Source organism: Salmo trutta, chromosome 21 (assembly GCF_901001165.1).
Source record: "Salmo trutta chromosome 21, fSalTru1.1, whole genome shotgun sequence".
In the NCBI taxonomy this organism is placed as follows: domain Eukaryota; kingdom Metazoa; phylum Chordata; class Actinopteri; order Salmoniformes; family Salmonidae; genus Salmo; species Salmo trutta.
In genome coordinates this window covers 19,165,734-19,180,004 of record NC_042977.1, presented here as the reverse complement: position 1 = coordinate 19,180,004, position 14,271 = coordinate 19,165,734, and the positions used below count along the sequence as shown (strand labels likewise).

Sequence of the window (14,271 nt, the reverse complement as noted above, 5' to 3'; positions counted from 1 at the left end):
TTCCTTGCTGAGTGGCCTTTCAGGTTATGTCGATATAGGACTCGTTTTACTGTAGATATAGATACTTTTGTACCTGTTTCCTCCAGCATCTTCACAAGGTCCTTTGCTGCTGTTCTGGGGTTGATTTGCACTTATTACACAGTACGTTCATCTCTAGGAGACAGAACACGTCTCCTTCCTGAGCGGTATAACGGCTGCATAGTCCCATGGTGTTTATACTTGCGTACTATTGTTTGTACAGATGAACGTGGTACCTTCATGTGTTTGGAAATTGCTCCCAAGGATGAACCGGACTTGTGGAGGTCTACAATTTTTTTTCTGAGGTCTTGGCTGATTTCTTTAGATTTTCCCATGATGTCAAGCAAAGAGGCACTGAGTTTGAAGGTAGGCCTTGAAATACATCCACAGGTACTCTCCCAATTGACTCAAATTATGTCAATTAGCCTATCAGAAGCTTCTGAAGCCATGACATAATTTTCTTGAATTTTCCAAGCTGTTTAAAGGCACAGTCATCTTAGTGTATGTAAACCTCTGACCCACTGGAATTGTGATACAGTCAATTAAGTGAAATAATATGTCTGTAAACAATTGTTGGAAAAATTACTTGTGTCATGCACACAGTAGATGTCCTAACCGACTTGCCAAAACTATAGTTTGCTACAAGAAATGTGTGGAGTGGTTGAAAAACAAGTTTTAATGACCCCAACCTAAGTGTATGCAAACTTCCGACTTCAACTGTATGTGCCAACACTGGACTGGTGCTAAAGTGAACACTCGTCCTTGATACAAAAAGAGCACTGCTACAGTCTGAGCCTATCACGTTAGCTAGTGGGCTTATTCAGTTTGTTTTCTGAAATATGCAATCTGCAGAAAGGAAGACAATTGGCGTTGATCTATAATTCAGGCCATGTGCTTGCATTCATGATGAGATAAGAAGCTACCGTTAGCTAACTAGAGGTTGCCATAAAGTGTTTGTTTACATGACCTTTGACTGTAAATCAACTCAAGACAAAATGCTGACACTTAGTGGCGACATTACGAACAGCATGTTACTGCATTTCAATGCTTATTTGTGAACGGGGCCATTTCAGATTTACTTTGAGACAAAAGTTTAATTCATTCAGCCAGCCACCTCTTGTGGTGGTTTAGCACAAACACTTTGCATAATTATTATCCCCTGCCATAGATAGATACACATAAGAAGATAAACTAAACAAGTTTTGTATTTACTCTCATATTTATAGAGTACATACAGTACCAGTCAAAAGTTTGGACACACCTACTCATTCAAGGGTTTTTCTTTATTTTTACTATTTTCTACATTATAGAACAATAGTGAGGTCATCAAAACTATGAAATAACACATATAGAATCATGTAGTAACCAAAAAAAGTGTTAAAATATATTTTAGATGAGATTCTTCAAAGTAGCCACCCTTTGCGTGGATGACAGCTTTGCCTTGACAGCTTTGCACACCAGATGGAAAATGGTTGAAAAAAAATGTATCTATGCCTTAATTTCCTAGAAATATTACAGCATTTGATATGCTCCTATAAACTTCACGTTGATGCTCAATGGTCCTTTTAGATGGAAATGACCACTACCACTAGACAAGGCTCCAACGCAGGGGTTAGGCGACTGTTTATGTTGTGTAGAATCTCAGTTATCTTTATGCTATTAGCAAGGAAACTACCTTCGCCATAGGGCTGGGATTCTATGGGTTATTGTTTTGATCACATCTTATTTCTGGAATAGTCGAGGCCTTATCAGTTATCATGCTTCACCAACTTGGTCTGTGACGGTCATGAAATTGTCAGTACGTTATTGTCAGATGAAAGATGAACGGAGCAAAGTACAGAGAGAGATCCTTGATGGAAATCTGCTCCAGAGACCTCAGACTGGGGCGAAGGTTCACCTTCCAGCAGGACAACGACCCTAAGCACCAAGCCAATACAACGCAGGAGTGGCTATCGGGAGAAGTCTATGAATGTCCTTGAGTGGCCCAGCCAGAGCCCGAACATCTCTGGAGAGACCTGAAAATAGCTGTGCAGCGACGCTCCCCAAAGAACCTGACAGAGGATCTTCAGAGAAGAATGGGAGAAACTCCCCAAATACAGATGTGCCAAGCTTAGCGTCATACCCAAGAAGACTCGAGGTTGTAATTGCTGCCAAAGGTGCTTCAACAAAGTACTGAGCAAAGGGTCTGAATACTTATGTAAATGAGATATTTCAGTTTACCTGTTAAAAACCTGTTTTTGTTTTGTCATTATGGGGTATTGTGTGTAGATTGATGAGGGGGGGGGGAAACAATCCATTTTAGAATAAGGCTGTAACGTAACAAAATGTGGAAAAAGTCAAGGGGTCTGAATACTTTCCGAAGGCACTGTACATATAGGCTGCATGGTGCGACTATAGACTATTGATGATTTGAAAAAGTAGCATCTTGTGCTCCTTCCTTTTCACCCATCAGACTATTCTCAATATAATCTTGTCTTTACTAATATGTCAAATGTGTTTTGATTTAGAATGGCCCATTATCAAATCGGCTTGAAACGAGGCAGGGGGCAAAAAATACATGCAATCTGTATGTGCTCCAATAGCGAATGGAGGCCGCACACTTTCCCGCCGGTCCGTTTTTCAATGATGCTACTTGGGTTTTATAGCGGAGCATGTGCTTAATATGAGCAGCTGAGAAATAAATAACAACACTTACTTCACTCCTCACATCAACCACTGTTTGAAGAGCACGCTCTCGCTGCCCCGACAGGTGATATTCCTGTTTGAAGAGCACGCTCTCGCTGCCCCGACAGGTGATATTCCTGTTCGAAGAGCACGCTCTCGCTGCCCCGACAGGTGATATTCCTGTTCGAAGAGCACGCTCTCGCTGCCCCGACAGGTGATATTCCTGTTTGAAGAGCATGCTCTCGCTGCCCCGACAGGTGATATTCCTGTTTGAAGAGCACGCTCTCGCTGCCCCGACAGGTGATATTCCTGTTCGAAGAGCACGCTCTCGCTGCCCCGACAGGTGATATTCCTGTTCGAAGAGCACGCTCTCGCTGCCCCGACAGGTGATATTCCTGTTCGAAGAGCACGCTCTCGCTGCCCCGACAGGTGATATTCCTGTTCGAAGAGCATGCTCTCGCTGCCCCGACAGGTGATATTCCTGTTTGAAGAGCACGCTCTCGCTGCCCCGACAGGTGATATTCCTGTTTGAAGAGCACGCTCTCGCTGCCCCGACAGGTGATATTCCTGTTCGAAGACTACGCTCTCGCTGCCCCGACAGGTGATATTCCTGTTCGAAGAGCACGCTCTCGCTGCCCCGACAGGTGATATTCCTGTTCGAAGAGCACGCTCTCGCTGCCCCGACAGGTGATATTCCTGTTCGAAGAGCACGCTCTCGCTGCCCCGACAGGTGATATTCCTGTTCGAAGAGCACGCTCTCGCTGCCCCGACAGGTGATATTCCTGTTCGAAGAGCATGCTCTCGCTGCCCCGACAGGTGATATTCCTGTTTGAAGAGCATGCTCTCGCTGCCCCGACAGGTGATATTCCTGTTCGAAGAGCATGCTCTCGCTGCCCCGACAGGTGATATTCCTGTTCGAAGAGCACGCTCTCGCTGCCCCGAAATTCACTATAATTGTAGGCTAACTGTAAGCCGCCCTGCACAATCATTGCACCAACAACAATGCCTAGGCCTCTACGTTCTCTCCCAGGCTCATGGATAGAAATGTTGGAGCATAGCATAAGGTAACCAGTCCATCCAGTATGCATATTAATACAGTCTACAATCAAAGGTGACTACTCATTAATATTGGAGTATAGGCTAGATCAATTATGTACTAAAGACATCTTAAATCAGTTTTGTTTTATGTTTTTCTGCCATGCGTAATATGCAGTAGGTTATGTATTGCATAACGGCACAATCATCATTTTAATTCAGGGTTGTTGTTTGTTTTCGGGCTGGGGTCATAAGCCTATGTTTTGAATGAATCATCACCTTAGAAAGTGCTGTCCATTTCGTTGTGTTAAGCTTTGAATCAACATCCACAATAACCATGTTTTACACTGTTTCAACCTGTTGAACTTCTTTCTTCAAATCAATCACAGTGAGCTGAGTTTTAAAAGCACTATACTGTTATGATGACAAGTCTTTGATGTGATTTTTGACTGCATTTGCATTACTGTCAGAGTGGTTAGAGGAACAATAGAGCCCTGCGTACCAGGCCATTAAGACCTAACTTTAAAAAAAATATATGTATTTCACCTTTATTTAACCAGGTAGGTCAGTTGAGAACAAGTTCTCATTTACAATTGCGACCTGGACAAGATAAAGCAAAGTAGTTTGACACATACAACAACACAGAGTTACACATGGAGTAAAACAAACACACAGTCAATAATACAGTAGAAAAATAAGTCTATATACAATGTGAGCAAATGAGGTGACATAAGGGAGGTAAAGGCAAAAAAAGGCCATGGTGGCGAAGTACATACAATATAGCAAGTAAAACACTGGAACGGTAGATTTGCAGTGGAAGAAAGTGCAAAGTACAAATAGAAATAATGGGGTGCAAAGGAGCAAAATAAATAAATACAATATGGGGAAGGGGTAGTTGTTTGGGCTAAATTATAGATGGGCTATGTACAGGTGCAGTAATCTGTGAGCTGCTCTGACAGCTGGTGCTTAAAGCTAGTGAGGGAGATAAGTGTTTCCAGTTTCAGAGATTTTTGTATTTCGTTCCAGTCATTGGCAGCAGAGAATTGGAAGGAGAGGCGGCCGAAGGAGGAATTGGCTTTGGGGGTGACCAGAGAGATATACCTGCTGGAGCGCGTGCTACAGGTGGGTGCTGCTACGGTGACCAGCAAGCTGAGATAAGGGGGGACTTTACCTAGCAGGGTCTTGTAGATGACCTGGAGCCAGTGGGTTTGGCGATGAGTATGAAGCGAGGGCCAGCCAACGAGAGCGTACAGGTCGCAGTGGTGGGTAGTATATGGGGCTTTGGTGACAAAACGGATGGCACTGTGATAGACTGCATCCAATTGATTGAGTAGGGTATTGGAGGCCATTTTGTAAATGACATCGCCGAAGTCGAGGATCGGTAGGATGGTCAGTTTTACGAGGGTATGTTTGGCAGCATGAGTGAAGGATGCTTTGTTGCGAAATAGGAAGCCAATTCTAGATTTAACTTTGGATTGGAGATGTTTGATGTGAGTCTGGAAGGAGAGTTTACAGTCTAACCAGACACCTAGGTATTTGTAGTTGTCCACATATTCTAAGTCAGAACCGTCCAGAGTAGTGATGCTGGACAGGTTGGCAGGTGCCGGCAGCGATCGGTTGAAGAGCATACATTTAGTTTTACTTGTATTTAAGAGCAGTTGGAGGCCACGGAAGGAGAGTTGTATGGCATTGAAGCTCGTCTGGAGGGTTGTTAACACAGTGTCCAAAGAAGGGCCAGAAGTTTACAGAATGGTGTCATCTGCATAGAGGTGGATCAGAGACTCACCAGCAGCAAGAGCGACATCATTGATGTATACAGAGAAAAGAGTCGGCCCAAGAATTGAACTCTGTGGCACCCCCATAGAGACTGCCAGAGGTCCGGACAACAGGCCCTCCGATTTGACACACTGAACTCTATCAGAGAAGTAGTTGGTGAACCAGGCGAGGCAATCATTTGAGAAACCAAGACTATTGAGTCTGCCGATGAGGATGTGGTGATGGACAGAGTCGAAAGCCTTGGCCAGGTCAATGAATACGGCTGCACAGTATTGTTTCTTATCGATGGAGGTTAAGATATAATTTAGGATCTTGAGCATGACCAGCTCTGAAACCAGATTGCATAGCGGAGAAGGTGCGGTGGGATTCGAAATGGTCGGTAATCTGTTTGTTGACTTGGCTTTCGAAGACCTTAGAAAGGCAGGGTAGGATAGATATAGGTCTGTAGCAGTTTGGGTCAAGAGTGTCCCCCCCTCTGAAGAGGGGGATGACAGCAGCTGCTTTCCAATCTTTGGGAATCTCAGACGACACGAAAGAGAGGTTGGACAGGCTAGTAATAGGGGTTGCAACAATTTCGGCAGATAATTTTAGAAAGAAAGGGTCCAGATTGTCTAGCCCGGCTGATTTGTAGGGGTCCAGATTTTGCAGCTCTTTCAGAACATCAGCTGACTGGATTTGGGAGAAGGAGAAATGGGGAAGGCTTGGGCAAGTTGCTGTGGGGGGGTGCAGTGCGGTTGACCGGGGTAGGGGTAGCCAGGTGGAAAGCATGGCCAGCCGTAGAAAAATGCTTATTGAAATTCTCAATTATTGTGGATTTATCGGTGGTGACAGAGTTTCCTATCCTCGGTGCAGTGGGCAGCTGGGAGGAGGTGCTCTTATTCTCCATGGACTTTACAGTGTCCCAGAACTTTTTTGAGTTTGTGTTGCAGGAAGCAAATTTCTACTTGAAAAAGCTAGCCTTGGCTTTTCTAACTGCCTGTGTATATCGGTTTCTAACTTCCCTGAAAAGTTGCATATCACGGGGGCTGTTCGATGCTAATGCAGAACGCTACAGGATGTTTTTGTGTTGGTTAAGGGCAGTCAGGTCTGGAGAGAACCAAGGGCTATATCTGTTCCTGGTTCTAAATTTCTTGAATGGGGCATGCTTATTTAAGATGTTGAGGAAGGCATTTTTAAATGGAGGGACAATAGAGCCCTGACTACCAGGCTATTAGGATCTGATGGAGGGACAATAGAGCCCTGACTAACAGGCCATTGGGACCTAATGGAGGAACAATAGAGCCCTGAGAACCAGGCCATTAGGACCTGATGGAGGAACAATAGAGCCCTGAGTACCAGGCCATTAGGACCTGATGGAGGAACAATAGAGCCCTGAGAACCAGGCCATTAGGACCTGATGGAGGAACAATAGAGCCCTGAGAACCAGGCCATTTGGACCTGATGGAGGAACAATAGAGCCCTGAATACCAGACCATTAGGACCTGATGGTAGTTAGCAAGTTGGGTTCTACCAAAGCATGTCCAGAGTGCATAAAAGGGGATTACCGTGACTCAGTCACATGGCATTTTACTGCGGTCATGACCCATGACTGCCGGTAATATGTTCCCAGCCCTATTCACAACTAGGATTGGGTTATAGATAACAAATTTGGACTGAGCTTTGCTACTATCCTGATAGTAACTGCAGGCAAGCCTTGATCTAGATTTCCTCCCAATAGATTTTGCTCCAAAGAAATTAATTGATCTCAAGGGAGACTATAGGCCTAGTTGAGCATAGGGAAGTAGAATCGCCCTGTCTCACACACACTTCCCTGAACACATTTTTCTAGGTTGTGTGGGAAGCTAGACTAACCCATGACCTTTCAAAGGCGAACTCATACTGTCCTCTGATCAATGGTCACACATTCTTGACTTCAAAACTTGCAGCCTATGACTCTGACACAGACCAACTGACACAGGTTTGTTCCATGTCATTTCAGCAAACCATGACACCCACCATCTCACATTGTTCTGAAATCGTTTTTTATTATTTAGAAACGGATAAGATTAGCATTACGGCAACATTATTTTGTTAGAATATCATTTTATCTCTGAGAAATGAAGCTAATTGATTTCACCCAAATTGTTCATTCGAATTTATAGAATTCACAAAATATTCAATAAATATAGAACCTAATATTGGATTTGGACCAAACCTTTTTTTAACAATGAGGAAGAAAGATAGTCAAAAGCCCTCCACGGAGCCCCCACACCAATCCCACCCCAACAACCAGTATATAGTATCAGTTCTCTATGTTTAACAAGTAGGATAGAGCTGCGGCTCGGATATTGTTTCTTCATCCTATGTAATGTCTTCTCAGCTAAGTTTTTTCCCTCCTATTCAGAAAAGATCGTTATGGAAGTTCCTTGCATCCTTCACCATAATGTAGTGTGAAAGTACCAGGTTTTGACCACTAGATGCAGCAGTTTCTGCCATACAGCCACACTCTTTTATCCATTTTGCTGGTATCGTGTTTATTAAACAGATCACACAATTTCCATTGTAACTTTGGGTAGAAAACCAATAGATTTGGCCCATGACAAAAATAAATTGTGTGGCTATCCTCACAATTCAAGCCAGTCCTCCATGAAAGCAAATCAGTTTGTCCTTCTTTTATGCTTAATCTGTGTCCAGGAAACGGCCCATTTGTGTTTGGTTTATTTCCTTCAAAAAAGGTCTGGATTAGTTACTGTTAGACCATTCCTGATGAACAAGCAAACCATTAGGCTATAGCAGTTCTAATGGTTTCAATGTTATGATCTCAAATGGTCTTCAAATGGAAATAGTTGAAAACACACACTGTATAGTGTTTTGTAATGTTTTTAAAAAAATGTATTTTTAATTTAACCTTTATTTAACTAGGCAAGTCAGTTAAGTACAAACTTATTTACAATGACAGCCTACCCCTGCCAAACACTAACCCGGACGACGCTGGACCAATCATGGCCTGTTGTGATACAGTCTAGAATCGAACCAGGGTCTGTAGTGACACCTCTTGCACTGAGATGCAGTGCCTTAGACCGCTGCGTCACTCGCGAATGTAGTGTGAATTAAAACCCAACCCAATACCATGGGTGATGTCACTAATCACAATATACAGAGTTGTTTCCTAATAACTGTATTGACAAACATAAGACTGCCATGCAATTAAATATTTTATTAGGGTTGTCACAACAATGAAGTCCCTAGTGCATTTCACCATCAAAGTTTTGGGCTTCCAGGAAAAGTCTTTGTATGAGAATTGCATAGGGATAGCCCTACGAGAACAGACACTTGTTGGACTACTCGAGGAGAGTTGGTTTGAGACATTAGGTTGCTATTATTAAACTGAATTGCTGGCTTGAATTGTGAGTATGACCACAACATTTATTTTCATAATGAGACGAATCCATTGGTTTTCTACCCAAAGTCACAAAGGAAATGTTGTGATCAATTTAATAAACACAAGAGACCAGCACAATGGATAAAATAGTGTTGCGGTATAGCAGGAACAGCTGCATCTGGTGATCAAAACCTTGTACTTTCACACTACTTTATGGCAAATAATGCAAGCGACTTCAATTACTAATTTCTCTGAAAAGGGGAAAAAAACATCACCAGATTCACAGGGAATACATTAAATAGTATGGAGAAGCAATACGCCAAGCCACAGTTTCATACTACTTGTCAAAAATAGAGAACTGTGAACTGGCTGTTGGGTGGGATTGGCATGCGGTGTGGGGGGTCTGTAAGTGGCTTTAGATTTTTTTAATATTCATTGGTAGGAAGAACTTTGGTGTAAATCAGATGTTGGGTACTATATTTTATATATGAATATTATCTGAATCCTATAAATTAAAATGTCCAATTTGGGTGCAATCAATTAGCTTAATTTCTCAGAGATCAAATTATATTTCAAGAACATGTTGTTTCTGAAATGCTAATCGTATCTGTTACTAACTACAGAAACTATTTCAGAAATCTGAGATGGTGGGTGTCAAAATCCCCTTTCTTGTGCTTTTTGAGGTGGAATGACCCACAGAGGTCACCAAGTCAGACTAGTCTAAACTAGTACAGCCACTAATGCAAAGTCTCACAGCTCTTCATCAAAGGCTTTGACAAACAAGACCAGAACTACAGGTCCAGCCTCTATGGTAGAAAGGACAGGCTAATTAGAGGACACGCCTCAAACGATCTCCCAGTCAAGTTTTCGGCTACTCTGAGTCTCCACTTAAATGAGTCATGGCGCAGAGTAATAATGGCTCGCAGACCACATGGCTGAACGGGAACTATGAAACTGAAATGTAGGCCTAACAGCACAGTAAACATATAGCTAGTTCTACTCCTGTAATTGTAAACAAATGAGTCGTTGTTGTTCCATTATTGTTAGGGATAGTCTAGGTCAAGTCTGGTTCTGGAAAACAGAACTCTCAATCACCCAGAAGAAATGCTCTGCTGTGTAAACTCTGTCTACTTCCACTTGACCCCAAAGTAAAGACAACATTCCTAGAGTCCTTGAAACAGACACACACAGAGAGAGATAAAGAGAGAATGTGCCTTGTTAAATCATCTGGAGGAATCCACCACTCTGTCCACCAGTGTCATAAACACAGTTTGCACAACAGCTAAAGTATTTGTAACTAACAAGATGTGAATGATGCCTAATGTGGTGCCATAGCAGTATTGGCATACTGGCATAAGTTAATCAAATCAAAGCACCTGACCACCCTACATCCTGAACTGATTCAGTCAGCCCATACCCACGAGACTCCAAATCTGTCACCTATCTATGGCCTTCTCACCATCATTATATTGTAGTTGTCATTGTTATCTGCACAGCACACACCATCTCCTTCTCCCAGAAAGGAAACACCACAGGCTCCTCTCCAGACATGTGTCAGGTGACATTTGTGATTGTCTGTTGCCATGACGCAGTTGTTTGACCAACGTTACCGGTATGGTAAGGACAGTTAGCCCTACTTAGCAGGGTCTATAATGCTAGATAGTTTGACAGGCCAAAAGACAATAACGTTACCACATTGTTGGATGAACAATTGTTCCATATCTATGCAAAAAGTCTATGCTAACTAAATATGCTACAGGTAGATAGTTAACGTTCACTAACTAACTAAAAATATAACAAACAAACCAAATAGTTAGGTAACTAACTGTTACCCAGATCCTGATAACGTGTAATAACACGTGATATAAATGGGGAGATCAACACACTCAAAATGCCATGATGAAACCCTTTTGTCAATACCACAGTAAGCTAACGTTAGGTACTGTAGTGAACTAGCTTACTAACGTCGCCAGACAGGAAAGCGCCTATCAAATATATCCAACGTTAGCATCAACAGCCCGGCATTACAGCTGTGGATGACACACACAGCTAACTAATACAAATTAAATAAAAAACGTTTCGACAAAGGCAAGCCGACACTAGCTAGTAACCTATTGAGTCTCATTTCAATTACACCAAATAACATTGGATTATCCGTCGAGAGAGCTACTGGTAGCAAGCAACACCATAGAATTGCTAGCCAGCTAACGTTAGCTAACATCGCAGCACATCTGCAAGAATCGAGAGCCCAGACAATGCAACCTCACCTCTTCATCATCCGCTATTCCCGCGTCTCTTGGAAGAATTTTGTCAATACACCAACCTCATTTGTAGGCTTTGTGACCATATCACTCCCAAAACATCACAGCAATGGCGCCAATGTATTTATTAAACTAAGATATTTTTATGAAAATCTGCGGGAATCAATGGCCCTTGTTACCAGCCCGGAAGTGATGGGGAAACGAAACGTTGTCAAGGCAGTCCGCTTGCCTGCGATTGGACTGCTGAAGGTGGCGCGTGCTTGAGGTAGCTGTGATGTCCACAGGGTTACTGGCGGTCAGAGGAAGAGCCCCTGCCTAGTTTGGAAGGCTTGAGAAATCTTGTTGTAATAAATATATAAGTCAAATTCTCCATTCACAAAACCAACTTACACCAAGAGGAAACATTTTCTGGAACATGCTTATTCCTGACATTGTCTAGAAAAAATGCATGGTTAAGGCCTTACAAATAGTGTATACCAAACAAATTTAAGGAAGTGCACTTTAAAATTGTACATAAGATATATACATGTAATTCTATGTTGTCCAAATTGGTGGCTATTGATGATATCTGCGTTTTCTGTGAAAAAGAAGGTGAGAATCTGTCTCACTTGTTCTTTGGATGTAAATTGGTGTCAGAATTTTGGGAAAACCTTGCAGAACACTTATTTACCATTATGAACACTACCCATGTTTTTGGCACGAAGGATATAATATGTTACTATTGCAATGATAACAAGACCATTGAAATGATTGTGATTTTTTTTATTCTTGTTGCCAAATACTTTATACACAAACAAAAATTCCAAAATTCTATTCCAAAATTGCACATATTTTTGATTGAATTTAACTATCTTATTAAAACATTATCCCTAGTGAATAACAACAAGAATAACATTTTCCTGAATCATTATAATGATCTTTTTTCAGAGTGATTACAATTGCACTAGAATTGTTTATTATTTTATTATTTCATTGATATGTTTTGTATGTTTTAGTATTTTCTTGTTAATACCTGCGTTCTGTTTTGTATGATGTAGCACTGTAAGTTGTTGATCTGTATTATGAATACAAAAAAAGGAGTGAGAATGTTTTATTTTTTTAATTAAGAGCCCCTGCCGAATGTGCCGATGATGATGTGCAACTTATATATATTTGTTGTACCTTTATTTAACAAGGCAAGTCAGTTAAGAACAAATTCTTATTTACAATGGCGTCCTACCAGATGGGGGCTGGGATTAAAAATACAATTAAAAGATAGGACAAAACACACATCACGACAAGACAGACACCACAACATTACATAAAGAGCGACCTAAGACAACAACATAGCATGGCAGCAACACATGAAAACACGGCATGGAAGCAACACAACATGACAACAACATGGTAGCAACACAATATGGCAGCAGTACAACATGGTAGCAGCACAAAACATGGTACAAACAGTATTGGGCACAGACAACAGCACAAAGGGCATGAAGGTAGAGACAACAATACATCACACGATTAGTCACAACTATCAGTAAGAGTGTCCATGATTGAGTCTTTGAATGAAGAGATGGCGTTAAAACAGTCCAGATTGAGTGTTTTTGCAGTTTGTTCCAGTCGCTAGCTGCAGCGAACTGAAAAGAGGAGCGACCCAGGGATGTGTGTGATTTGAGGCCCTTTAACAGAATGTGACTGGCAGAACGGGTATTGTATGTGGAGGATGAGGGCTGCAGTAGGTATCTCAGATAGGGGGGAATGATGCCTAAGAGGGTTTTATAAATAAGCATCAATCAGTGGGTCTTGCGACGGGTATACAGAGATGACCAGTTTACAGAGGAGTATAGAATGCAGTGATGTGTCCTATAAGGAGCATTGGTGGCAAATCTGATGGCCGAATGGTCAACTTCACGAGGGTCAGCCCACCAGAGCAAGGCCAGCACAATGATCTATAAATCAACCCAACATCCTAACAGCTGGACAATCATTTAATTTTTAAATTTTTAATTTCAACTTTATTTAACCAGGTAGGCCGGTTGAGAACAAGTTCTCATTTACAACTGCGACCTGGCCAAGATAAAGCAAAGCAGTGCGACAAAAACAACACAGAGTTACACATAAACAAACGTACGGTCAATAACACAATATAAAAAAACAGAAAAATCTATGTACAGTGTGTGCAAATGTAGAAGAGTAGGGAGGTAGGCAATAAATAGGCCATAGAGGCGAAATAATTACAATTTAGCATTAACACTGGACTGATAGATGTGCAGATGATGATATGCAAGTAGAGATACTGGGGTGCAAAAGAGCAAGAGGGTAAGTAAAAATATGGGGATGAGGTAGTTGGGTGTGCTATTTACAGATTGGCTGTGTACAGGTACAGTGATCGGTAAGCTGCTCTGACAGCTGATGCTTAAAGTTAGAGAGGGATATATAAGACTCCAGCTTCAGTGGTTTATGCAATTCGTTCCAGTCATTGGCAGCAGAGAACTGGAAGGAAAGGCGGCCAAAGCAAGTGTTGACTTTGGGGATGACCAGTGAAATGTACCTGCTGGAGCGCGTGCTACGGGTGTTGCTATGGTGACCAGTGAGCTGAGATAAGGTGGGGCTTTAACTAGCAAAAACTTATAGATGACCTGGAGCCAGTGGGTTTGGCGACGAATATGTAGTGAAGGTCAGCGAACGAGAGCATACAGGTCGCAGTGGTGGGTCGTGTATGGGGCTTTGGTGACAAAACGGATGGCACTGTGATAGACTACATCCAGTTTGCTGAGTAGAGTATTGGGGGCTATTTTGTAAATGACATCGCCGAAGTCAAGGATCGGTAAGATAGTCAGTTTACCGAGGGTATGTTTGGCAGCATGAGTGAAGGAGGCTTTGTTGCGAAATAGGAAGCCGATTCTAGATTTAATTTTGGATTGGAGATGCTTAATGTGAGTCTGTAAGGAGAGTTTGCAGTCTAACCAGACACCTAGGTATTTGTAGTTGTCCACATATTCTAGGTCAGAACCGTCCAGAGTAGTGATGCTAGTCGGGCGGGAGGGTGCGGGCAGCAATCGGTTGAAGAGCATGCACTTAGTTTTACTAGCATTTAAAAGCAGTTGGAGGCCACGGAAGGAGTGTTGTATGGCGTTGAAACTCATTTGGAGGTTTGTTAGCACAGTGTCC

The 14,271-nt window shown here is 42.3% G+C and overlaps 1 protein-coding gene across 1 annotated transcript in view; it reads right to left on the bottom strand.

Annotated features, from left to right (window-relative positions):
* The window catches only part of LOC115156865 (long-chain-fatty-acid--CoA ligase 3), a 34,277-nt gene extending 22,947 nt beyond the window's left edge, over nt 1–11,330 (bottom strand). The window contains exon 1 of the mRNA XM_029704648.1: nt 11,122–11,330. The gene's annotated coding sequence lies outside the window, so the exon portion shown is untranslated. The remainder of the gene's footprint in view (nt 1–11,121) is intronic.
* Nucleotides 11,331–14,271: the final 2,941 nt, after the last annotated feature.